The following is a 25,916-nucleotide window of genomic DNA, read 5'->3' on the forward strand; positions in this document are numbered from 1 at the left end:
ACAAGTAAAACTCACAGCTTCAAGGTAAACTGTGTCTGCCAAAACTACCTGAAGTTCATAAGAGTAATTAATTTCTAAACCCAGAAGAATAATTAAAATATGCAAAACGTCTATTGATCTTGAGCATCTGGTGACTTGTCAGTAACCACAGACACTAAACCAGTCCATTTTAACATACTGTTAATTTGCAGTCTTTGATTAGATAGATTTTTCTGGTATGTATCCATAAAACTACAGGGATCATCCCTGCCATTCATTATATTCGTTCTAATAAATGACCTCGGTTTTGTATCCCAGCAGGGAGGTTTGCAACAGTGAATGTTCCTGTCAATTGAAAATTGATCTTTTCCACAGGATGTTCCAAAAGATTAAGCAGGTATCTTTAGGCATGAGACCCAGGTCACCTCCATCCTGTAAGTAGCATTGTGATTTTATTTTTTTATTATTTTTTTTTTCTAAATCTGCAACAGCCCAGAGCAGTGTCTCTGAGGCCACAGGATTTTACCTCTTCTACTAACTTTGAAACAAAAATGTAACTTATAAGATAGATACATGAAAATATAAATAGTCTCAGTAGAATATGATTCAGTGGAATAGTCTCAGATGGATAATGACTATACTTGCATCAGGTTGAAGAGAAAAATACCTTTCTCTATAGAGATGTTTCATAGTATATTGATCTTTCCAAGATTATTTTTTTCTCTGCCTCAAAATCTGCCATCAAACAACTGACCTTTTAATTTTAAATAACATATATAGTTTCTGTTTTGATGGACTAGAACCATAGGGCCAGGTCATGCCCTGTTGAATTCCATCAATGGTAGTGAAGTAGAACTTGGAATAATGTCAGCCGGAATATCTTGCTGTCAAATTACCATTTCCAACTCTGAATAAAATATACAGTGAGAAAACTCACCAAGTGATACAAGGCATCCTGGAGGGGAGGGGGGAAAAAAAAGAAACAAAAGAAAATAAAACCCCCTTATATGCAATGTGATTATCTGGAAACAGTTGTACTTGGAGATTGCAAGATTACAATTTGAACTTGGATACAGATTCACAGAAAGTTAGCTTAAGCTCACCAGATCTCAGAACAATTTTAGGTCAATTTAAGATAATTTTCTCATGAAACACTGCAATATTTCAAAATGTCTGTCTTTAGTAAGACATCCAGAGGAGACCTCTCTTTTCAGCTGAGTTGCTTTTTGCACAGAGCACATTAACTTCATGCAGATGGAAATCCTGGGTCCTGGGAGTGGTTGCATTAAGCCCTGCAGAGCAAAACCACTGGGCATTGCAAATTCAAAAGTCAGCCCGTCAAGCTCTGTATCAGGAGAGCCTGGAGTGCAACGCCTGTCCCGGCACATGCAGGAGGCACTGTCAGTCACATTCACAGTCCTTTTTGCAAATGTCCATCTGTGGAGGTTGATAAAGCTGAGACGATCCCAGCTTGGCAGCAAGAAACTGAAATGGTTTATTCGTACAAAAACTGGTATTTTATGGGTCTGGGGTACTACATATTCATGGCGGGACTTGAATATTCATCGGAGGGCTGGCTTATTACAATTGGGGGCTTTACAGAGATGAGGTAAAAAGGGGAAAACCCAGGGTTACAAATCTTGGGGTCTTACATCATAGGGGAAAACCCATTTTATCTTAGGGGAATTAAAGGGAGGGAAAAGGTATTCAGGTTTACAGAATGCACAGGATCCAGGGAACACAAAGGGAGAGATAAAGCACAATAGGTCTTCTGCACAGGTTTGATGAAATCAGGGTGTGGATTCTCTGGCTTGGCCAGGGCACTCCACACCAGTGATATCTCATTTACTTCTTAAACTGAGGTTTTTTCCCCAGCTTTCATAGTCCACGGCTTTTTGCAGAGGCCACTCAAATCCCTCTCTGCAGATATTATATTTTGGGAACCAACACCATGCAAATCTTACTACTGCATCCCACTCTGTCTGTGTAATCCACCATTTAACACTTTAAACTCTGGCAATGATTATGCCCATGATACTGGATTTGCTTTCAGAGATGTGCAGCTTGAAATACAGGATCTAGTCCTGAAACTGCTGCAAGGCAGAAGTTAAAGCAGCGACAGAAGTCACTGTTTCAATCTTCTCTGCACTCGTTTCATTTTGTTAGTTTAATATGGATATATATTAGATGAGTTGCTTATTTCATCAGGTGAATTGCTACAGTTTGTTTCCTCTTATGGAGGAACTAATTTTCTTAAACCCTTTCATTTCCAAATGGTATACTCCTTGACCATTTTTAATTCCAAGCAGCTGTATTAATTCCTTCTGCAGCAGTCCTCAGCACTGCAATTACAGCATTAGCATTGAGCTTTTCAGGCTTGATAGCAGATTCTAATTTTATCCCATCTGGTTTATTGTGAGGAATTTTTTTTCGTGCCTGGAGGTGACTTTTCCTTAATCATTTCTTCTGTACAAGATTGCTAGTAGGAGCTTAAAAGGCTTTCTTTGCTGCAAAGACCAACTGCTGGTTTCTTCTCCACCAGGACAATGCAAGTTCTCTGGATAAATTGTCTAGAAGGCAATCATTTGGAAGCTCTTGCCAAGCTGGAGAGGTTATTAGCTTTTGATCTCTTTTCTTAAATAATATCACTGCAAAGTTGCTCTGGTGTAATGGCATTAGATCTCTACTGGGTTTACTTCCTGAGAGGAAAGACTACCGAAAGCTCCTTTGTTCATTTACCAAAAATAAAATAAATAAAATTTCTTCAAAATTAAGGCCTCAGATATTCTTGTGAACCTGCCACTGCAGGTAGTAAAGGGGGTGTGTGTACAAGTGAAGTAACAAATGGGTTCAGCTGCCGACTGGGAATGAACAGGAAAGGAAGAAACAGGAAAAAAACAAGCCAAAACAAACAAAATACCCCAACAAATGAACACAGTTTCCCTCCATCAGTAATTTTTAAAAAAAATTTTGAGACTTGCATTTTACCTTTGCATTTGTGTTGACAGTGACATGTCTGGCAGAGCAATAAGGTGTTCAAACAAGATGGAGTGGCTTAGCTCCTATTTAGGCTCCTAATGTTCCAAGGCAGTCACCCAAACAATGATAAAAGATGGGAATTTAATGAAAATAATTTTTTTTTTTAAGGTAACTATTTCTAAATGCTTTTATATCTCACTCATGCCCACTCTGAAGGTATAGTCTCTGTGGGCTGCCCTACAGCCTTCAGCTATCCTTGTGAACTTGTAGGGTCAATGAACTTTGTAGGATGATACCTGTTCATTACACTAGTAATACCTCCCAAGGCTAAGGAATGAGCTCTGGTCTGTGGCTGCACATATATCCTTCATCTGCAGAGAGATATCAACTTTAAGAATCTTTTTTTTTGGAAGGTGGATCATCTTTGAATGAAACAAACCCATTCCCCCTAGCTGAGGGTAGCAATTAGAAAGCGGGAATAATTTGTAGCCATTTTTGTCAGTGTTAACAAATTGGCAAATAGCTTTACAGCTACACTCAAGGAACATAGCCCTGATTCCTGCTGCACTCTGGCATTTCAGTTGGTATGTTCTTTGGTGGTGTTGACTTTTACTCAGTGATTATGACCTAAAATATACCTTCTTGCTATAAGAAACCATATGTGCTTGTGATTTTTTTTAAACAGAGGCTCAGTATTTCTATCCTGGCCTTGCCATAGGATATGTTGTAGTATATATCTATATATATACTGGCCACTCTACCAGTCAGTGACTGTTGCTTCTTTAACTAGGTGTAATTAAGGTTATGACTGTATTTTTCAGATATATATTTCAGATGCTGTTTGCCTCACAGAAACACAGTCAGTGGAACTGAGAACATATCCAGAACCTATCTTCAGCATATGGGGGAGTAGATCACTGCTTCATCCAGACTTTATGACTCAATAAGAGCAAATTTCCTTTCATCTAGAAAGTCTTTGTTTTTTTTTGAAGAGACTTCTCCATTTCAGATAACTGGTATTGTGGAAATACTTTAGATTGTTATTCAACAGTTATATGCTCTTTGGGAGTTTGAAATAAACTACAGAACTTATTGCAGTTTGTTCTTTATATTTCCTGTGGATTCTTAAATGCTCTGAGTTTCTTCCCAGCTCTCCCTAGTTGAACTGTAGCTACCAAAACAATATTGCAATATTCCTTACCTGTTGGATCGAGTCCCAGCATAACTATAATAACTCCACTGGCTTCTGTGTTTTCACTGTACAAATCTGTTCACCCTGAAAAGGAATTTCTTAGTGGAAAGATTTTATTGCCTTTTTTTTGATAAGGGAGCGTGTCTCATCACAAATGATGTAATTTCTGCTTTTTCCTTATATATCTGCCTGACTATAATTTTTTGAATCGTTTTATCTAGTCTTAATAACCTTTTTTTTTATGAGCTTTATGTTGTCTAACCTCCTGCAGATGGCTACCCAGTCCTCAATTTGCCCCTCCTCTCTCCCCATTCCCACTGGGCTTTGGTACCTTAAACCTTGTTCAGAGATTAGTGAATCATCTTTTATTTTTTTTGTTTTGTTTTGTTTTGAAACGCTTCCACATCTACCTTAGAAGTCTCACATCTAACATCTACCAGTATGCTTATTCCATACCATACCTATTCTACCAGGTCTAGTTTAGGTGAAATTATTCTCTCATGCTATCACCTAAAAAAACTACATTTGATACCATCATTCATGTAATCATCTCATGCATGTCTTTGAAATTAAAGTTTTCTTTCAGCCTTGTGTTTAGAGTCACCCACCTGTTTCCTAATAATATTGTTGTTGTAATATAATATCTTTCAGAACTGAAGACTAAATTATTTCCTTTATCTAATATCTGTCAATGCAGGAAAGCAACCACCAAAGCCTGTAGTACCCCAAAAACATCTGTCCTCCACCTCAATCAATAGATAGTCATTTATCATTACACATTTTAGGACAACAAAGTCAGATTTTCATTAATGTGGCAATGCTTTTTTTCTGAGCTAATATTAAATTAATTTCCTTCAAATACATTTTTGTGGGGAACCTTATCAAATGTTTAGAAAAATCCAGAAATACTACATTTCCTGTCTTCATTTTGCCACTAATTATTTTACTCTCTCTCTCTCTTTACATTATATTTTTCTTCCAAGTTTGCATTAATACAGCCTGTCTTCTGCATGACAGATAATGAGCACATTTCTTTAATGAAACATTCCAATTTTGAGAACAGGTGGTCAAGCATCTATTCCACTGACACAAGGAAAAAGCTATCTTGACTACAAAATAAGTCTGTTGTGTGTAAAGTACAATACCTGCCATCTCAAATTGAATGGAAAATGTTCTGAGTATGTCACTTTAACAGTGGTTTCATACCCAAATTGTACCATGGGCATAGATGTTTCGTTGGGGGTTTTTCCTTTACATTAGCAGCTGCTAGATAAAAGTTGTTTCAGTTTCCTTTTTCTGCTGATTGAGTGGTTACCTCGAAGTCCAGTTTCTAAACAGCATCTGGCACTTTTTATGCAGCTATAAAATATTTAAAAAATAAGGTGAACCACTTCTGGCAAGCCTGTTACTTGAAACCCAAAGGGAATTCCGGAGTCTATAGCAAGCTTTATTATCTCTCTGCCAATGCAGCACATCTAGTAATATGAGACTGTCTACTGTGTTAATATCAAGCAGGCAGAGAGAAATAGATGACCCTTGTCACAGCATCCTGCCCTGACTTTGGCCTGACAGGTACTGAGGATTTCCTGATTAAGCAAAATTCTGAGCAATTACAGCTGAGATGTGGAGGGACACCTCGCAGTGCTGTCATATTTTTTGTGATGGATCAAAGTCTGACAGATTCTGTATAGGCTAGAAACTAAACTTCACAAAGAGGTTGGCCACCCTGAAAGCTGAAACACATGAGCTCGGTCATTTGTTGACACGCTGCTACTCAAAAGGTGGAAATGGGAATTAATTTATATTCATGGCATATTAATTTTAATGCTGCTGTAAAAGTCCAAGCCCTTTGATTGTTTACTGTTTGGAAGAGGGTTAAGGCACACAACTGGTGGAAGTAACAAAAATAACACACCAAGAAATACAAAAAATACAAAGCTTGAGGTGCTTGTGGAACCAGCTGCCTACAGTGATGGGAGACCGGGAAGGAAAAATTCCCCTCTCAGGCAAAAAGCACCTAGGAAGTGTGCCTCTAAAATGCTATATTCAGCAATAGCAGAGTGTTGCCTGCTGAGAAAAGTTCTTTCATGTAAAAGCACATCAAGGAGAAGGTTTGATTTCATAAAATGTTTATTTTTGTTTTCCAGGAGTGCAGGCCTGATGCTCAGCTGGAGTAGGTCAGCATGGCTCCATTGAACTAGAGTTGCCAGCTTCAGGAAGTTATCGATGCTCTCAATACTTTTGTGCTTTTATAAGACATTTCTGTACATATTTTTGTGGTATTCCAGCCTTTACCTTGTGGTCTTTGCAATTTTGCCTGCCTCGGAACAGGTTGCCTTTTATCTCTTATGGGAGAGCGAAGCTACCCCTTACAAAGATGGCAATTCTTAAGGCTTAAATATAGTTATCTCTCTGCTCTGTGATTCTTTCAGAGTCCCTGAACTGAGATAACTGTGGCACTGGCACAGAAACGAGGTTGCAGCAATCCATATATGTTAGTGCCTGTAACATTCTCCAGGGGATGAGAGGATTTCAGATGAGTCAGATACATAGCTGGCCTGAAGCTGAAAGGGAAGGGTCCAGGGACAAGTAGCCTGATGTGTATCACCTTCTCTATTGTATCCTCCATGTTATAGCTTTTGAAAGCTTTGGGCATGGGTATTGCCCTTGGAAACTGTTATCTACCACTGTGCTATAGACTTTATCTGTTGGCTGATAGCAATATGGTAAATTAGGTTTTAAGCTTTGCATGTAAAATATAATTTAAAGTCCTCGGGATTCAGTTTTGAAGTCAATAGAGAATAGGGGAAAAAAATCGTTTTAAGTCAGTAAGTTGAAGATTTCTCTTTATTTTCCTAATATGCTCTCAGGTACCCTATAAAGGCATTGGAAGTGCTGGTTAGGGGCTTAGGGCATCTATTCATTTCTCTCCAGTGAGTTTTCTGTCCCCCTTTACAGGAAAAAAATTCAGCAGAAATGTCATTATTCCACTTCACTGTAGACAAGGCAAGTGATTCTGAGGCTTATTAACCCCTTGAGTAACTTAATGGTATATTGCATGTCCCGTAAAAATGGACATTTTGAAAAAGACAAAATGTTGGCTTCCCCATGAGAAACACTCTGTTTCACTGCCATGCTGGCATGGAAAGGTTCAAGATCATGATACCTGTAAAAAATGCATCCTCATGGGGACAGCACTCAGCAATTTATTTAGCACAGCTTTTGATTTAGAGGGATGCACAATGGAAAAGCAGGTACCCAGCAGCTATGCCACTGCTTTGTGTGTGGGTGCACATACATCAGAGGGACCCAAAAGGAGGAGGCAGCACAGGCTGCTACCTAAGTAACCATCACATCACCTATTGAGGTGAGAAAATAAGAGGCAGTGTGAGCAAGTAAGGAATGAGTACCCAAGTGCATTTGTGTGTGCTGTTTATGTGAATGCCTTGTTTTGTTGTGTTTATGTTTTGAGGAAAAGAAAGAAAGGAAAGGGGAGAAAAGAAGGGAAGGCAAAGGGAAGAGTAAAGTTATGCATCTATACCAGTAGTTTTAGAAAAAAATAATTTTCGTGGTGCAGATACTTGATTTGACATTTTTAAGACCGTATATGAGCGAAGATAAAAAGCCTCTTTTGTACCCTGCTAGCATAACAGGAAGACAAAAAGTGCCAGAACCCAAGTCTACCACAACTCAATAACTGGTAGTTCTGCCACCCTCCCTGGTACTGCTCTACATTCTTTTCCCCATGACTGGTGCACAGACACCTGTGTCTTCCTGCCCTCTTCTGCCTGCAGGTGACCGAGATACTTTGAACTACATTAAAAAAAAAAATCCACTTCCATTCCTAATAAACATTTCAAGTCCTTAAATGTCAGCTTTGGTCTCGTTCTAGTACAATTTATAGCAGCCTGCCTTCTGCTTGAACTGATCATCTGCTCTGAAACAGTTTTAGAAGTGACTTCCAGTCCAGACTGAAGATGGAAATCCTGCTCCAGTGGCCTTTGAGAAGACTGTTTTCTGCAATGAAATAACTTTTCACTGCAAAATAATATAGCAGAATTAAAAAGTTTTTGCCTCTCTCCACCAAAGACAGCATGCAAAGAATATGTGGAAGATGCAGAGTGTGTGTCTGTGAGTCTGCATATAAAACATACTTCCGAGTGCTTTATAGAACACTTCTAAATGTTTATAAATAAATAATCTAAATATATGTCTGTAAAATATCATATATCTATTTTATCTTCGTTTTGAGTTACAAATGCTGAATTTTAAGGAACTCATAGCTAACATGATTTTAAACAGTTGTCAGATTAAGTTCTTCATTTGCTTGTGTATGTTCAATATGTGAAAAAAAATTTGTGCTCTCTTGCAAAACAGAGTACTGCTGTCACACAGCAGTGAAATTGGCCCTTTGTGTAAGTGATTTTGAAATGAGTGAAGGTAGATTACATCTGTTGTACAGGTATTGAATCACTCCCTGCTCAAAATCCTTAAAAGCCTGTTGAGAAATTTTTCTTCTTGAGCACTCTATGAAGGAATAGACCTGGTGGGAAGGATCTTCAGTTTACTGAAGAAATTTCATGGACTATAGACTTCTGATATTATGCTATTGTAGGATTCTCTTAGAGGGCTATCTGATAAAACTGTGTCAGTAAATATTGTAGTTCGCACATTTTTATGTTCGAGATTACAAAAAGAGGTCTTATATGCTTTCTACAAGTGTTTCAGACAATTCTTTAATTTTTTTTCCAAGAGCCATCTGGGAGATGCGTGCAGCTTATTCAACTCTTTGAAATTATTCACAGAAGTAATTTGTTATTTCTTTTGCAGAGGGATACAAGAAATCTCCCCCTTTTCATTTTGATTGCTTCTTTTCCTTTATTATTATTCCCTTGTTGCGCAGTTTTTTGAACTGCTACGAAATATAAAACCATTTTTATCACAAAAGAATATGCATAATGATATAAAACATATTTCAATTTATTTAGCCTTTTCTGGGATAAAGTCCAATTACAATCTTTAAAGTATACCCTAGCTGATATTACTCTTCCACGGAACTTTCAAGATAGGTTTTCTGATAAAGACTGATTTAAATATTGTATCTTGGCTTTTTGCTGATTTAAATGTTCTGCGAAATAGATGCACTATTGTCAGTTACTGCTGTGTAGTTACCATATATATTTATGCTCAATTTGTCTTGTCCATTTTTAATCATCTTACCTGTGCATTGAGCATTTATGTTTTCATGAAAATGAACTCTCTGCAGAACATCATATATATTTGTTTTTCATTTATGCTGTGTATTTTAATGACTTCAAATACTTACAGTAAACCCAAAACTTGAACCTAGTGAAGTACTTAGCCAGGTGATTAATTTTCAGCACTCAAAGCTGAGATATTTTGATGGAACAGTTCACAGGAGCATTTTTCCAGGCCCAGGCAAAACCAAACACTGTGAAACCCTGAGGCAAATTTAGGTGCCTTCTAAAGTTTGTAATTATGCCTACAGATTTTAGGCATCAGCAACACTGAAAAGCTTCCCAGACTGAGAGAGATAGAGATTGGTTCCTCTTGTAGTGAAGTAGATTTTACCATGAGATGTGTCCTAGGAGAAATAGGGTTTAGCATGGCTGGGGCAGACACCTACAACTAAGTATTAGGAGAATAATCTTCACTTACCAAAACTCATCTAAGCTTTTTATATATTTAGGCTGACCCTAAATACAGAATTTTCGACAGGTTCATACTGAGTTGCTTTTTCATTTACTCTCTTCCAAAGCCAAATATTTCTCTTCTGTTCATTAATTTCTTTTTCTTGTCCATTTGTATAAAAAACACCATAGGTGCCCAACTGTTCTTTTGTTCTTTTATCAAGCTGGAGTGCTTGATTCATTGTATACACTTCCTGCCACACATAAAGAGCTGCTCTGAGCAAGTTCTAGTCACTGTCACTGCAATAAATAGGCCTACCAATGTTAAATTTGGGATTAACAGGTGTAAAATCAATCAGTCTCCTTAAAGAGATGTACTAATATCTTCCTGTTTCATTTCTCATAGAAAAGAAGTTCTGCTAGCTCAGTCTTATCCCTTTTCAGATTCATGACTGTGTGTTGAAAAAATTACTGGGTACTTTTTGTTCCCACCTATGGACAAAGAAGAGAACTCCAGAGTTTTACAGCACCAAGGACGTGGAACAATCCTTGGGACCTTCACATTTGTACAGGTTGTTCCGAATACACTTATTTCTTTAAGAATTATGTTTTCCTTCCTCCAAAGCATCAGGCAGCTCCATCTAATGATGGAGTCAGGTTGTCACCCTGCCTAATTTTTGTCTCTCTTCCACCACCCTCATTTTCTGCTGAAGATCTGCATGAGGATGACAGCTCCCTCTCCCACTATCCTTGCTTCCTTGCTTTGCTACTCTGGAGGTCGAGAGGGGTCCTTTTATGTGGTACAGTTCAGTAAGGGATGTGAGTCTATCCACACCAGTCTGTCACCATCATTTCTGTGTATATACAGTTCTTCTGTATTGAAGACACAAGTGCTGGGGTAACACAACAAGAATGAAGGCATTACTGTAGTGTTTGCAGCTGTCCCTCAGCTCCTTCCCTGCAGTGAAACTGGGGCATATTTGCAGTAGACTGAAGGAGACTCTCAGGTACCAAGTGGATTTAAATTATTTAACAACAGGACTTTATTCAGTGATTTCTGTCTATTGCTTTGTATTTTTCTGCCACCCTCCTAAAACCCCTTTCTTCCTTGCTTGCCAGATGCACGGCATAGTCTCTGAACCCCAGAAAAGATGACTCATTGCAGTCACTCTGCACTTCTCTCCCCTTGTTTCCTGCCCAAATAACAGCAAGTGCTTCAGACCAAATGGAAGCTTTCAGGTTTTCTCTTCAAATTTCTCAAGATACTGTTCTCTATTTGCTATTAGTGAAGTTCCTTAATTTATGGTTTGGGGCTTTTTTTAAGTGTGAAACTATTTTTTCTCAACATCATTAAATCTGCAAAAAATTCATATAGATACATAAAAAGTCTTATTACTGGAACCAGCATTTCAGAACCTTCCTTAACTGAAAGGACTTCTGCTTGAAACACTTTCATGCTTCTGCTTGAAATAGCTGAGTTTGACATAAAACTGTTTTCTTGATCCAGAAAGAGATCCAGGAGCAGCAGCAACAGTTGTGTATCTGGAATTACAGATGCAAACTGAACATGAATATGCAGCATCTGTGGTGATTTTTGCTGTTATAGCTATGGTTTTAAACTATATTTGTAGGGCTGCTGGTGGTTTTCAGGGGTTTGATTTGCTAGTTTACTTGTTTAAGCTTTCTTTTTTTTTTAAGGAATGTGAAAGCAGTATGAGAAATTCTATAACATGGATGAGAATTTCTTTATTTCTAGGAATAACTAGAATTGATTTAACAGTCCAGAAACATATATTTCTGAAATGCTAGGAGGAATGGCTAAGACAAAAAAAGAAGGACAGGCCGGTCCATTAATCTTTGTTTTGTTGCTTAGCCTGGTAGATTGTTTTAGTGTTTCAGTCTGCTAATTGCAACTAATCAGGAAAAGAAAGTCTATTAAAACAAGAAAAAACCTACAGTGCTCTGTTTTGTTGTGGACTATCAGCTAGTACTTGGTAACAGCTAAGGTGACAGCTGCCAGTTTATTTTGTGTTACTATTACATAAATCTGGCTGGAAATGTTCTAGATGCTTTTCCTTTGCTAATATGTAATTTAAAGTTTGTCTTAATTGATTTGTTGCTGAGTTTTCTGCTAGGAAAAGAATCTACTTTAACTATGTGCTAAGGGTCTATTTTTGTACATTTAAAACTTCCCCCTCCTCCTTCTTCTGTACCTGCATTTTTCTCTAATAAAATGAGAAAAGTGCTTAGTTTCTGCTGGTTTGGATTGTCTTGGGGTCCTGTGGAGCAGATTCATAAAAGATGCATCCATTGCTCTTTCTGTGTTATTTTCCCTTCTGTCCCTTTCCTGCTCCTACCCCAAATAAATGCTTTTAAGAACAGCAGTTGATATGATCCAAACCTTGGCTTCTGAAGTCAAGCAACAAAAAGTTTCCCTGAGTTTGTGAGCCTGGGTCCATTATGGAGCTAAATAATTTTGCTAATATTAATATCCAATGAGCTGAGAATATTCTTTAAATGCTCAGGATTCACTCTGTCAGGAAGCAGAAATCATCCCAAGTGACTAGCTGGGATTAGTCACGGCAATTACAAACAGTGCTGGGGATTAGCAAAGGTGAAGCATTTTAAAGCATTCAGTCAGCTCATGTATACATATTGATGCCTTGCATAAAATTATTCTTAAACACAAACTTATCTATAAAATGGAGAACTGTGTGTTTGGAATTTCCCAGAAAGCAACAAAAAGATCACAAAAAAAAAATTAAAAAAAAAGCCCTTCTGTTTTTTCATGTCTTTTTGGATGAGCTTTAGTTGTGCAGTTCTAAAAATCGGCATGTTTAGTAATTCATGTACAGTTTTATGTACACCCCCAGTTCAAAACAGGCTTGTTTGCTGTCTTTAATGTATAACATTTACATGAAATGTGAATGGTGATATTTATGAAAATCACAGTAACATTCATTTAGGTAGAGGTAAATTCACTTAACAGTCTTTCAAAAATTAAAATTCTTTCCGGTCATAGTGGTGCCAATAATAGCTTTACTGTAAATTATTCTGAATAATTCATAAGCAGGAGAATGACATTCTGACATTTTCCTAATCTAGCCTAAAAGATTAGGATCTAATAGGAAACCTGATAATATGCATCAGCTGTTTGCAATAGGGCAAAACTGAAGACCCTTCCCAGGGACACAAAGCTCCTCTTCAGTCATTCTGCCAGCAGGTGCTTTAACTCTGCATGCAGATGCAAGGTCATTATCACTGAGCCACAGAACAAGGTGCTGTTGTAGACCCCGTTGAGGTTATAAAAAGGAATTGGATGTTCCATGAAAGAAGGTTCCTGAAGTAAAGATGGTATGAGCACAGCTATGAGGTGATCCAAGTTTGGGAAAGAGGCTTAGGGTTTCCATTCAGGGGTTGCAAAGGCTGCCTAAAGTTTTAGCTGTGATCTTCAGGTGATGTGGTGTAAATGTGATTGCTTGTATCCACGATGGTCTGGGAAGAAACCTTTTCTTCCTGTTGCTTCCCAGCAATTTGCAGTATGTGAGTAGTTCAAGGCCTTTCTTCTTCTGCAGTTCAGGAGCTCCAAGGAAAAAGGTAAGTGTGAAATGGAGTGAGTGTGTATTCGTTTTGTTTGATGCATTCACTCATTTTGGTGTTTCTGTGATTACGGAGGATGTGGAGTTTTATGGGATGTGAACGGCATGTCTTTGGATTTGCTGGTAACTTGGAAGCTTCAAATATGTTAAAATGTTTCTTTGGAATAAAGCTACACAGTGACTAGGTTGGATAGCAGTGTCATAAGTTAAAATAGGCTACTTTTCCCCCCATTTTGCTCTGGAGTTGTGCAGGACCTTTTTCTTACTACCTTTGCCTTTATCACGGTGATCTTTCCTGGCAGGTCACACAGTATATCCTTGTCTGTGTATCTTAAGTGCTGGATGATTTAATTTGATTTATGTGTCTTCCTCTGTTGTTAATTAAACTAAAACCTACACCTCAGGTTCACAACAGCTTTGCTGTTTTAATATCCAAGTTTTCTTCTGCTCTGTCCCTAATCAGAACAACGGAATACCCTAAGGAAAAATAAACAATCTCAGCCTTTATAGGACTGATTTTTATTTGAAAATTGTCAGAGCACAAAATACTGCCTGTGCTGTTATAATAAGCCATGCAGGAGGAGGCAGATCTTGGCTCCAGGGAAGACCAACCTATTTAATAGAAAGATTGGCTACCCAAGGAAGCCATTTTTTAAGCAGATTGAGGTTGCAGCGATCTGCAGGGATATGTGTGTTAGAACTAATAAGTTACCTCTGTACCCATGACGCCTTCCTCCTGATTGTTTTGTTTTAATTCCAGCAAAAAGCCATGGAAAGTCCCCCAGCAGTTTTTCCTGTTTCTGACCTGCTGGGTTTATGGCCCCAGGTAGCCAAACACTTCAAGCTCCTCATTTCATAATGTATCACTGACAGCTTGGAAGCGAGGACAAAACTTAAAAGTTGTGAAGCTCGAGAGGTGAAAAGAGGGTGGCAAAGATGAAACGCTAGTTAGAATTATTTCTTTTTCTCCTCCACTCAGGCTAACTGAGTAATTGCAACCCAGCCAAATTTGTGCAATGCAAATAATTTGTCTCTACAGCAGACAGCTGCTGTCTTCAAACTCCTATGGTGGTGCCATTTGTGTTGCTCGTGTCCACTCAGGACATTCTTGGACTCCATTAAATTGGCTTTGAGTATCACTGAATATATCCTTCCTCGATGCTACCTGGGTCCAGCCTATATTTTATTTCCTGCCTTTTAAATCAGCAGCAACTTTAAGGGTTTTAAGCAAAGCCAGGAATGTGGCCACCTGGTAGTGAAACAAACAATTGCTAATAAAACTCATCCCCTCAGGCAACTCCTTGGAATCATGTACATTATTTCTGCTTCCTAGTTGAGAGGTACAGCGTTACTGTGATGAGTTCTAAATTATTTCATTAAGTTTTCTTCACTCCCTGTTCAATCTTTAAAAAATTAATTACCAATTCCTCATTCTGTCAATTAGTGAAAACCTACATAAATTATAAGAAAGAGCTACTCAAGTCATGATGATTTTTTTCAAAGAGTTCTATTATTATATAAAACTACTCTAAAAAAATTGCTGTGTTTAAGTAAGCGATATGGCTTTTTCCTATGAAAGGTATTAAATAAAATTATTAAAAAGGACTCATTTTTAAAAACAACACAAGTCCTTTATACTTTATTTACTGGAGTGCCAGGCAGTGATATTGGTCATATGACAGTGTTATGTGGGCCACAGGAAACACAGAATGCCTTGGTGCTGTACCTAAATAGGACTGTTGCTGAAAAATATGTTGTGGGTATTTATTTTTCTTTCTTTGCTTTCATGTTAAAATGGAGCTCAAGTTTCAATAAAATTAGAATGGGAAGGTTTGTGTCATTTCTTAAGCAAGGAAACCTTTAAGTGTATGTGGCCATATGGAACACTGACTAATAAAATAGGGAATGTGCTGATTTATTTTGGTGTGGGATTCCCCTTCTTCCCCCAGAGCTTGTCCAAGCTGTCTTTTGCTGTTGCAGCAAAAGAAAAATGGGATAGTCTTTAGTGTTGTGTTTAACACCAGATACTGGGGTTTTGAATCAATGCTTGTTCAACCATGTAAATTCCCCACGGATTAGATTTAAAAGGGTATTGATATGGTAAAAATAAAGTGGTTAAGAAAAGGCAGCGCTGAACTGCAATCATCAACAACCCACCAAAGAATTTCAGCTTGTCAGTTTTCTTGTGTATTGTAGCTGTTGACAGTCTATAAACATATAACATCTGTTTCAAAATTATATCCCTGTATGGTGGGGTTTGAAAGGTTGCTGTGTATATTAGTTCAGACAGGACTTCTGATCCAAGGGTTGTAGAAAAATGGGTATTAGATGGCATGCTAATAAAACCTAGTATGCATTCTTTAGCTTTGCTAGAGGATCCCCATAGGATTGTTTTTATAAAATTCCCAATTATGACATGTTAAAGTCAAAGAAAATAAACACAGGGGTTCTATGTGGTGTATTTCTGTGGGTTATTCTACAGTCCTGGAGACAACTCAGACAACCCAAATGCACCTCACTCACCAGTAGATTAGCTGTGTCCTATTAGAAGCTTTAGGGCTTTTGTTCTTGCTCACTGTTCTTTTAAATGCTACTGAAACATCATAATAACCCCAACCTTACCATGGTTGTCTCAGCTTAGTCTCTCTGACCTTTCTTAAGGGAATCATTATTTAATTCAGTTTAAAAGCCACCTTGACTTTGTAGGCTCTCCATCACTGCAGTACCTATACACAGAATGATTGTCCTGTGATATGTAAATCACTATACCAATGGTCTAGTATGAAAAGCTTTGTGTATAGTTTGTGTATGACCTTTTGTAACTTAAGTTTTTCAGGCTCTTCAACTTTTCTGTTGTCTTGGATTTCTTTTACAAAATAAAATCTATGTTTTCAAAAGAGGCAAAATTTGGGTGTAACTGATGATGTCTCCGGCTGAATGAGTTTTCTTTGGGGGTTGGGAGGAAAGTAGGCCAAGTTAAATTTATGCCTGCTTGTATATGTATTCATCTGCTTTTCTTATAAAGCAGGCAAGTAGCTAATTTTCACTTATTACTGCCATAGAGATTTTAAGTCCCTTTTATCTGATCCCTTTAAAGACTTTTTAGTGGTTTGGGATGGTGACAGCATTCAGGGCTCCCTTTAAATTAGCAGAATCGTGATTGTTTCTGTCAGATATGGACCTGTTGCTGTATGCAAAATTAGAACTTCATATGTACATCTCCAGCCTGACTGCAGGGCTTTGTTCAGGGCTGTGAGATCTTCTCAGTCAGTCAGTAATATTTATGTAACACCTGGAAGAGTTTTACAAATGAGGGCAAACTGAAGTTAAACAATCTTATTTCATTTGAGTTGTGTCAGGGAGCCCTGAGAGGAGAAGAATGGAACAGAACTATGAAAACATTGGTCTCTTTTTCATCTTACTCCATTTATTCCTTTTAGATTAATGGAAAATCAAAAGGGGAGTGAAGATCCTTGTTGTTAGGAAAAGGGAAAGACTGTAGGGATGGTATGTGCCCATGCTGCAGAATAGGAGTTGTTGTCACTTGGACTACGTGAGATTTAATATTTACCCCCTTTTCAAATCAACAGAAATTTTGGGTCTCGTTTTAGTTTCCATCATCAGACAGTAATTCCGTCTTTTACTCCTGTCTGCTTGGAAAAAAATAAGGAATAAAAATAAATGTAAGAGGGATTAGGTAGAGAGTTTGGGAGTGTTGTAAGGTGTAATTGTATGCATCTAAAATAATAGTTGGTTTGGCACTTGTATGTGTCATCAAAGTTGCCAAGTATGCAGAAGTACTAAATTCTCAACAATTTATCTTGATTCTGGTTATCTATGTTGTTTCCATGAAAACAGCATATAAACTTAGAAAAAAACATGTTTTCCATGAAAACAGTGATGTAAACTTAGACTGCATGAAACAAAACTGAGAAATAAAGGCCACTATAACCACATGGTGTTCTTGTATAATCATAAATTCAATATTATGGTAAGTAAAGACAACCAATTGTTTCTATTTTGGCTCATTAGCTTTAAAGAAATCGTATAACAAATACTGGTCCTCTGTATTATTGTCAAATATAACTTCTCTGTGTGCCCCTTAGGATAAATACCTCAATTTGGGAGTGCTGCCACATTAAAACAAAATAGCCAGCAGAAGGCTTATTTTTCTTTAACAAATTAATAGTTTGTAGTGAGAATTTTGGTTGAATTGATTGCACTTTCATTAGGTCAGGTGTAAAATAATTGAATATGAGATAAGTCAATGTGATAAGATCTACTGTTGGGGCAGCACAGAAGATCCCTCATCTTTCTAAGGAAGAAAGGACAACTCATATTTTTTGAAAGTAAAAAAAAAAAACCCAAACGATTATCCAAATCTCATTGCTCTAAAACTTTTGTGTGTGAGTTATTAAAAAAGTGTACTGGTCTTATTAGATTTTTATAATTTTACAAGATGATCCGAAAGAAAGAACTCTGCTATACCATGTGGTTATCTTACAGCGTGTGTGCTTGATTTTAAAAAAAACACAAGCAAACATAAAAACCCACAAAACCCCCCAAACTTCACCGAACTTCCTAGGCATATTATTTCAAAAGTTATTTAGTTTTTACATAAAGTGAAGTATTAAAGCTTTTCCTCTTCTAATAAATAAAACATAGGTATATTAAAAGCATCTTAAACAGCTATTCCCTTATAAATTTAAAATGGTAATTTGTTGTCTGGACTCCTGTGTCTGTTTGTGTTAAGAAAAATAGAACTGTTGTATAACTGTTTGACTCTTTTTATTGCAGCATATCTTACAAAAATATTTGTGTATCGTGCACTTAAAAAAAAATCCTCTCACTTTCATGCATATTTATTCTATATTAGAAGGGAGAGTTTCTTTTGTCTTCTAGAAATAATAGATTATTTTATTCAAGGAGCAGAGGATATTAGTCCAGAGTTCTAACTCTGTCTTAATCTGTTACCAGGTAAAAGTCATAGATGTATCTCTTGGTTTCTATCACTGTGTTTTGTAGGGGGTGATATGGGTTGAAATGGTGGCTTAAAATTACATGACAGTTATAGGTATGGGTTCATATATGGGCTCTTTGTGTCCCACTTCCAGCATTTATACCCTTCCTGTGGCTAACCCTTTCTGCCATATGGTTCCTTTTATTTGTAGTCCCTGACTTGTCTTTTCCAATAGATATTCCAGGTGCCCACATAGGAAGGGAGACTGTTTTGGGCTCCTGCTGACAGAGAGAAGGGGACAGGCTAATAAGCTTGTGATCATAACCAAAATGGCAATACTTTTTCATGCATGGTGTAGTGTTTGAGAGGGCTGAATTATATTGGAATGCTTTGAGCATACAGGACAGAGGTCAAAGTATAAATTAGGTGAAATGTGCTCTGTAAGGATCCCTCAAGGCCCTTTAACTGGCTTAAACAAACAAATCCCACTAGACATGATGTCAGGAGGAACTGTTAGAGTTTGCTTAGTGCTTCTCGTTAGTCTATGGTATTCATGGAAAAAAATATCCTGGTGCCATCAGCTCATGGAGGTTTTAAAGGATAAAGTTAACTATGACTCCAGTAGAAGCATGTCTGGGACAATGTCAGAAATGTAAATAGATCATTGAGCTCGTTTATGTCTGCTTTCTTAATAACCAAGAGTAAAAATAATACACAAGGAGGTACCTGTCATAAACATCGGCAATACAGGAAGAAAGGTATCTGGGAGGGGTGAGACCATCATAACCAGGTCAGAATCACGAGCTACACAAATAAGGGCATAAAATCAAAGCTGGGAGGAATTCAAAGCTTGGTAAAACTGGCAAATGTGATATGCTTGGCTTGAAAGTAGTCTTTAAAATATATTCACTGTTTCTGTCCTTGTGATCACCACAAGGGTTTTCTTTCCAGCTGGGTGAACCGAGTATGTCACCCAAACAATTTGCCCAAGCCTTTGCAGCATGATAATCAGCCTTTCTTTGAGTCAATGTTTAGTTAATATGTTGTGTTATGACAAAACCCCTGTATTTTTTGGATGGAACTTGATAGACTGTTTCTAATCTGCATTTTGGTAATCACTTTTCTGGTGTGTTTTCTCTAAGCTAATTTAAAAATGAGTCAAGGTTCTGTGTTTCAGTAAACTTTTAATGAGTGCAATGTGGTAAGACTTTGCTTGGGGACTAATCAGGGAAAGTGGACAAAACAAAATATGAACATCTCTCGAGTGCACTTTAAAAATTTAAATGAAATTAGGCAGGCTACATAATTCTTGAAGCAAGATACTTATTATATGGGTAATGGAGAACATTTTTAAAGTCCAAATGTTTAAACTAAACAAACTGCAAACTGTATTTAAAAAAATGCACAAAAATCCCCACCTCTTGAATGTGTCTGTTCCAAGCATCAAACTGGGAGTTAAACGTGAGTAGTTCTTTCCCAGTGCTACTGTTGAACATTAGAAAGAATAAACAAATAAGGGGAGGAATCCACTGTGTTGACAGGAAAGATAAATGCTTGATGAATGCTGATGAATAGATTAACAGAAATATGCACAAGTCCTCAGAACACTGTATTGCGTTAGTGGAATGCTCTTACACTTCAGTTTCCTCTTCCATTTTTTGTGGCAAGTTTAACATCTAATGAAAGTTTAATATGTAATGAAAGTCAAGTAATTAAGAGTAGGGCTAAGCAGAGACAAATAATCACTTATTCTTGCACACTGAGCCTGGTGATGTTCAATAACAACGGTTGGCTCATAACTGGATGATAAATCCTCTTGATGGGGACTATTTTCAGTGTTGTTTCTCCTATTTAGCAGCCTCTGCCTCTCACTGTGTTACACGTGGGAGGCTGGGAAGAGAACCAACTTCTCTTGTTTCAGCATTACCTGGTTGTGACACTGTTAGCTTTCTCTTTTATGGAGTCTGCTGTGCTGGCAAAGCTGGGAATTGAGATACTGCCCTTGGTATTGGGGAGGTGATGCAGGAGTTTTCTCTAATTATTTCAGGATGTGGCAGAGTTTACTCTCAATTTCTTGGCCTGCCTGGTATGGGCATGCTCCAGTTCTCCAGGCAGAGGCATAACGATGTCCTAGAGATAATGAAGTTCTAAATTGGGGTGAAAAGCCAGGAAGTCTAATGTGAATTAAGAATGAAACAAGAAAACCAATGCCAGTGAAACCCTTTTTTTTGTTGTTGTTTGTGGGTATTTTGGGTTTTTTGTTTTTTTTTTTTTTTCTTTTGGACTTGGGAATACTAGTCACACTTTCCTTTTAGCATCTTCAGGACAGTCTTATTTAGGTTATCCCCTTCTTATTGAGCCCATCTATTACCCTGTGCTGTAGGACCCTGCAATTTCATTGCACAACAGAACAGAATTTTAAACAAGGTCCAGAGACAAACGCTTCCGGCTATGACCAAAGTGCTGAGACCCTGTTGCAAGTTGTAATAAAACAAATCCAAAATATAAAATTTTAAAATTGCAACAAGTAAAGGATAGATGAGCTGGTGCAGTGTCTAGGTATGGGCAAAGTTGCTCATGTGTTCAGCTGTTTCTGTGCTCTTTACAAAGGGGATGACCTGTGGAGATCATTCAAAGCAAACCACATAATTCTACAACTTAGTTCTTTAAAGCAAAGCAATTATTCATTAATGAAATCATTTAATAAATAACTAATTAGTCGTGTATTTTTTAGTAACTGAGCATTTCTCATGTACTGGAAAATCACACTGTAAAGTATCGGATAAGTGAGTGTCTCTTTTAACTGTTTATTGACAGGATAAAGATATTTACAGGAGACCTAACACAGCATTGTAGTTGGATATGAAGTAAGTAGAAACTAATAGTTTTTCTTGAAATGATATTTTATTCAGGAAGCAAAAGAAACTCAGTTTGTCTTTGCAGTAGTTGGCTAGAAACTCCGTTGTCTTTGCAGTCAAATGTTGGCTCTGAAAAACAATTTTTTCTGGAGCAGTGATGTTTCAGAAACTTTGTTGGAAAACTGCTGCTGGTAGTTCATATTGCAGGGATATTTTTTCCAACTAGGTTGTATAGATTAATGTGTTTTTCGTCTTCCAAGAAAATCTTGGAAATACTTCTCTCCATATTGGTGAGAAGTATTTTCCTTGCAAGTATCATCGTGATAGAGTGTAGGTATTTTATTGTTGTAACTGAAATTTCAGTTTGCTTTTGTTTCTATTCTGAAAGCTTTAATTCTGTAAATATTCCAAATTGATGGAGCTGCCCCAAAAAGCTTTTTTGAAGATGGATATATGTGTTTGATGTATGTCTGCAATAAAACAAGATGTCAAAAACGTGTTCTGGGTGGCGGGGGGAAAGTGGAGGCAAAGTTTGGAGTATCTTAAAATTGTCAAAATATAATTCTGATGGAAGGACCTAACTGGAGGCTCTTTTTTTTTTTTCTTAAAAATTGCAAATATGAACTGCCTTCACCAGGGGCAAGCATATGGATTTCTATTGACTGCAAAAAATTTCAGCATTGCTCTCTGGCACTCCAGTTGTCTCAAAGATTTTCAGGAACCCATTTGTCACTACGCTGGGTGATGACAGACCAAACCTATTTGTCACTGTGAGTGACAAATAATGTGCACCACTAGGGACTTCTTGGCTGTATTTCATTTGTAAATCACAAAAGCAATAAGGCGTGTTTGAAATTCCCTACAAAGAGTTGAATGAAGGACTTGCTACACATTTTATTTTTATACTGCGTGATGGTAATTCTGTGTAATATGTAAGAATAATTGCAAACAAAAAGGTTTGCAGCATTTTTTTTCTCAGAGTTTTGCAAACTATGGTCATAAATCTTCTGAGGAAAATGTAGGATTGAGCTTTCTTATTTTGAATTAAGACACTGAAAAAAAAACCAAACACCAAAAAGCTGTATTTTGTAGCCACTGGCATGAGATTGCCAGAAGGTTACTTTAATACTTATTGACCCAAAAAAAATCCAACCAGGAGAAGTAATATTATAGTATCCATAGTATACAAATGCTTGAAGAACAGAAGACTTTCAGTAGGGCCAAATTAAGTTTCAAAGCAGTAAGGGCTGCATTGGTTATACCACACAACAGATTTGGCTGCTTTCTGAAGTGTGAGGCTCTATCAGAAATTGGAGACATTGTTGGCTTTGTTCTGTTTGTTTATTTTTTAAATCATTTCACCCTCTATTCAAATCTCCTCAGTGTCCTGGCATTGAATTTGGCTTTGATTTTGTTTTGTTTATGTGATGGATTTTTCTTTTTAAATATTTGAAATATTTCTATTTGTAAAGACAAGCCTTGAATGAATCTGAAAAGTTTCTGATGCTGGTTTAAATGCAAAAAATCATCTTGCAAGTGCTGCACAATAGTAATATTGCCATAAGAAAAAGCCTGGAAGGCTACTTAAACAGCTTTTCTGCATGCTTGATAAATATTTCTCTCCTGAAGAATGTCAGTCTGAAGTTCAGCTTCTTCAGTTCAATAACAGAGATGGTCTGTTATTGAAGTATATGATCAACTTCATGGTGATAATCTCAGTTACTTAGTATTACTACAATACTATCATTTTTCCACTAACATATCCTTCAATCTAAAGCATATTTACTGTTGGACATGTAACTATTTAAATACTGGTTTAAGCAAATTATTAGTAAGAAAGAAGAAAGAACCAGCTTTCAGCTAAAGTGTTGTGTTCTTTTCAAAAGACAGTCTTTCCTTTAAGTTTTATTTTATTTTCCATGACTCTTGGAAAGCACGATATCCTTGGCTGGGCTAAAACTAGAAAGAAAGAAAGACTGGAGTTCTACAGAGAAAAACTTTTATCTTGGTTAACAATAAACCTTAGCCAAGGCCTTGTTTTATTTGCTTGTACTATCTTAATTAATTTGATCCTGAACTCACAGTAATTCTACTGGCACAGTTAAACTCATACATTAGGCTTTCATCTTTTTCCCCTAGAATATGTTGCTATAACGCTACCTAAGGATGACACAATTTTTCCCCATTCTGACACACCAGTGTGCATGTCAATAGAGCTGAATAAAACAGAATCCCCACACAGGGGTTTCATTAGTCCAATTATTTATGGTTTTAAATATAATTATTGTTTTCCCAAATGTAGATCAGTAGAAGTTGGGAGAGCCTTATTTTGATAACTTGAAATATATTTCCAGTTTAGTTCCACTACTCCTAGTTAAAAATAGTATGTTTGTATAACAGGGTACCTTTTGTGTGAACACATGCTGCGTAGGAGCACTTATCTGCTTTTGGCATTGCACACTCTTTGCAGCCTGGGGCTTTACAGCTTTTGGAAGTCACAGGTAAGGGGAAAATAAGAAGAAAGATGAGCCTTGATTATTCCAGCAACAGTGGAATTAGAACGGTGGGGAGTCAGTGCTGAGGTCCACAATTGTTCATTTATTCAAACTATTTGACTGAGCAAGGGTTCCACAGAAAATCTGAGGGTGGTATATGATTTTTAGGAAAGGACTATTGATTCTCATTTTTAAATGATGTTCTGGTAATATGCTGCCCATCCTTTCAGGACTGATTTGTTTTTTTTCTTGATACTCATAGCAATGAATGCATGAGAAAGACAAATGAAATACTTGAAAGTGTCTATGGAGATGGGAGTTTAAACCAATGTATGAAATACTGAAGTGTGAAGATGCCATTAGGGTGTAGATATATATTATAAGAAATAGGAATTGATCCTCAAAACACAAGCTTTATTTTTTTTTTTTTTTATAAGTTTGAACAGAAGTAGGTATTTATTGCCCAAAGTTAACCACTAGCACTGTTCATCTTGCACTTAGAGAGGAAACATTAGTGACAGAACAGAAATTGTGCTCTGGCCAGAGGGAAAGAAAAAACCCAACCTATTCCCTTTCTCAGAGATGTCCTACAATTAAGTGGCAAACAAATAAAAAGAGTACGTGTTGAAAGCTACATTGCAAAAGATAATTAAAAAAAATTGTTTGCACTGGACTTTCCTAACACTTTTCCACAGAATTTGCTAGTGTTTATAGCATTATAATAGGAAAAAAAAATAAAAAAAAAAAAGAAATGGAAAAAAAAAAGCTTTAGTGTCCACTTTTTATTTTGAGAGAACTACTTGTTACAGCATATAAAGCTAAAGGAAAATCAGATAACCTAGTAGTAAAAACAAAGCACATCTTCTAAGTCCACATGAAATGAAGGGTACATCTGTCTTGAGAGTGATGAATTGCTTCATTTCTTTGTGAAATGTCTGTATTGCATTTAAATACTTCTATTAAATACTTTTTAAATAGTCTTTCATCAAACTGTAACTGCTCATGTGATACTGAAAGTAAAAGTACTGAGCAACTTGTAGGAGAAAAACAGAAATCTGAAATATAATATAAGCTGTCAATGTTTCCACTCATTATAAGTGACAAAGCCATGCTTGCAAATGCAATAAATTAGAACTTAGAGATTTCATAAGAATTTCCCCATTGTTTCCTGAATCCAATAGGCAGGTTGTGAGAAAAACACTAATTAAAGGAATTAGTGGCTTTTTTCCAGCACTGAATTATGAGGCCATTACTACTTGTTAAAATACTTATCCCACTCAAATATTCATAATTATCTATTAGGTTTCTTGCAGACAGGGAGATTATGATAATACATCTAGCTCTTTTTATTAGTGGGTAGTTTTCATCAGTATTCTAGATTAGTCCATTACTCTGAGCCATAGCCACATCAACATAAATCACCAATGCAAATGCTAAACAAAAGTAAGTTCTCCATGGAAAGGACACTGCTGGTTGCTTTACTTCCAATAGTTTTTTATTCTGCATTACTTGCAGCACTTTGAAACCTGAGAATACAATTTCTCTTCCTACTGATTTTTGTTCTTTCCCATTTAGTAAGCACTGAGGTAGATGGAGATCTATGCATGCACCTTTCCATGTGGTGAGCTTGGATTATGCTTTAATGTTTCAACATGATGCTTCTGCAACTTGGGACCCTGGTCTCACCTGGGATGAGACTTTGGGATATCGGATCTGCTTTCCAGGAGCATCTCATTCAATAGCCACCAACTTTTCTCATGAAGAGAAAAGTAGGTGTGTGAAATGTAAATGCCATTGTTGAACCACTTTTAAAACAGAGAGAGATATCTTTAAATAGATTAATTTGTTATAGATGGGGTTTTTTTCTGTGGAAGAATAGTGACTAAGCAGTTGGCTTAGAGAGGAAGTGGGAGAGAAAAGGGGGAAGAGCAATGATAAACATAAAGACAAAGTTTATTAGTTCTTCAACACTTAAGAGCTTTTGAGGTCAATGAGAATCTAAGTTGAGGAAATGGACTTCTGATGAATGTACTGAAGAAGCCAGAGCCATGAAGCACTGCAGTTGACTCGAAGATGGTTAAATGCATATTCTTTACACATCTTTTAGATGTCTAATTCTTATAGACTCTCTGAGTATTTGACCCCTTGAAGGAGATTTAAGGTGCACAAGTTTGTAATTTCACAACTTTAGCTCTGTGTTAAA

This window comes from Pseudopipra pipra, chromosome 2, assembly GCF_036250125.1.
Source record: "Pseudopipra pipra isolate bDixPip1 chromosome 2, bDixPip1.hap1, whole genome shotgun sequence".
NCBI classification, from domain to species: domain Eukaryota; kingdom Metazoa; phylum Chordata; class Aves; order Passeriformes; family Pipridae; genus Pseudopipra; species Pseudopipra pipra.